Source organism: Fukomys damarensis, unplaced genomic scaffold (genome assembly GCF_012274545.1).
Source record: "Fukomys damarensis isolate Sample0158 unplaced genomic scaffold, DMR_v1.0_HiC HiC_scaffold_33, whole genome shotgun sequence".
NCBI lineage: Eukaryota > Metazoa > Chordata > Mammalia > Rodentia > Bathyergidae > Fukomys > Fukomys damarensis.
In genome coordinates this window covers 5171741-5174117 of record NW_022900945.1, presented here as the reverse complement: position 1 = coordinate 5174117, position 2377 = coordinate 5171741, and positions in this window count along the sequence as shown.

Here is a 2377-nt window from a genome sequence, read left to right as displayed (position 1 = left end):
AAGAAGAAATTTTCTCAAACTAGGCAAGTATTAGACAAGATTCATGAAATAAGACTCATAACTAGACATATCAGAAAGACTGGCTAAATCTCAAAGATGTACTGGTATGGTTTAATCTGGACCATCCCCCAAAGATGCCTATGTTCAGAGGTGGGGTTTCTGAAACCACAGTGGATCACAGTTGTGTGACAGCTAACTTGCTATTAGGAGTTGCAGTGTGGTAGGAAAAGACAGGTCACTGAGTGTGTGGCCCGGAAGGGTGCATTTCCCTCTCTAGCTCTTCCCCTCCTTTTCTGCTTCCTGGACACCATGATATGGGCAGCTCTCCTCCCCCAACCTTTCCACCCTTCCCTTCATACCTTGGAGCTGGTCGACGATGGACTGAATCCTCTAAAAACTTTAGCCAAAATAAATCTCTCCTAAATTGAGAGTGTTGGATAATTTGTCTGGGAAACAGAAAAGTGTCTAACGACACAAATAAACCTTACAAATATGCAGGAAATTTTTATAAAACATTTCCTAGGAAGGAAAGATAATTGGATTGTATCACTCACAGGCTACCTTTTTAGTGATTAAAATCCATTCCTCAAATATGCATTAAATTCTTTTTTTTGTATTAAATTCTTACTATGGGCTACTTACAGGTTGGCAATAGAGCGGTGAACAAACTGGATAACGTCTCTATGGTGGAACTTATTTATATTCTCATAGGACTAAACAAAACTCCATCGGCAGAGTAGAAAACCCTACTAAAACAGACCATTTCTGCCTATGGGAATTTTTTTCCATCATATTTAAAAGATGATACATTCATTTTCCTTTATGAGACACTGCATCAAGCAGTATTAGGTTCAATTTTAAGAATAAATTAAGAGAAGTTTGTGGTTTTACCTAAATGAACACACAGCTAAGCAGTCCATGGGATTATAGTACCTGGGCACCATGTTAACTTGAGAGATCCTGACTGCTCCACCCCTAAGAACACACCCTTTTCCCATTCCCTGTCTCTGTCTGTCTCTGTCTCTGTCTCTGTCTCTCTCAACATATTTTGGGGAGTCAGCATTTTAACAGGCATTACAGGCGACATTCACTCAGATAGTTTGTAACCTACTTAAAAAAAATCCAGATTTAAGGAAGCAAGGGAAAGTGACTCTCAAAATATTCACAATGAAATAAAATCACTTTGCAGACTGAAGCTATATAATCATTAACTGATAAGAATAGAGATAAGCAACTCCGAGACAAAACCAAGACCACTCACATTTGAAAAAAACCTGACTTTTAGATATTTTCCCGTCCACAGAAACTGTCAGTGTGGAAGTGATGACCCACAGACACAGCAGGAAACCCAAAAACAGCCTCAGATCTTCCTAAAACGCAATACCTCATCTTGTTGCATGCCCTATTTTAGGACGTCTCCAACCATCCTCGCAGGGAAAGTTTGAATTCACACTTGCCGTTAATCTTTCCAACTTTTTACAGTTTACAGTTTATAGATATCTTATCGTTTCTGATTATTTATGTCCCTGTCCAGCTGCATTTGAGAAACACAGGTGACTGACTGCTGTGGTTCTAAGTAACAAAGGCGATAGTGTAATCATTCTCAACTTAGGGAGCTAGGAAAGAATGCAGAAGAAATTTGGGCTGCAATATGCTCATTTCCATTTTACTCTGAAGAATAGGCTGAAAGAGAAAAATCCTAGGATACAGTGTCATAGAGCCAGATAAAAAATGTTTAACCGTATTTTGTAACATCCATCATTCCACTAGGTTTCCTTAAAACAAATTCAAAATCAATTGCTTCTGTTTGAGAAGTGCTTTTTTAAAATTCCACTAGCCCTGCTTGGAACATAGAAATTAATTCTATGTAAATGATCAACTTGGCCAAGGAAGACCACCCTACTCCCCCGCCCCACTACATTGTCCTTTCTCTCTTTTCACCAAGTCCTTTGCTCTCAACTGCTGTCTCATTTCCACATGAATTCTTCTGGGGCTCCAGGTCACCCAAGCAGCCTGTCTACCCCCTGTACTGAGGAATTCCTGGGTCAAATGGTTTCAGACCTGGGACAGCGCATTTACTAAAGTAGGAAGTGCGAGCTCTGCCAAGGAAACGGACTGAGGGGAAGTCTCTCCGACGCTGGGAAACTTACCTGCCTTTGTCATTTGAATAAGGACACGGGTTGCAGATGTACCTCCTAAGTTCCTGACTTAAAACATCACCCGAAGTCTTACAAAGATGCGGGGGTAGGTTTTCTTATGGAAAGTAGGAGTTTTGCACCTGCCCAAGCTCCACATGATACTCATGAAAATCTGTCTGGGCTCGAGCTCACTACCGAAGGAAGGGGCCTGAACCCGCACTTTCACAGAACCCAGCGAA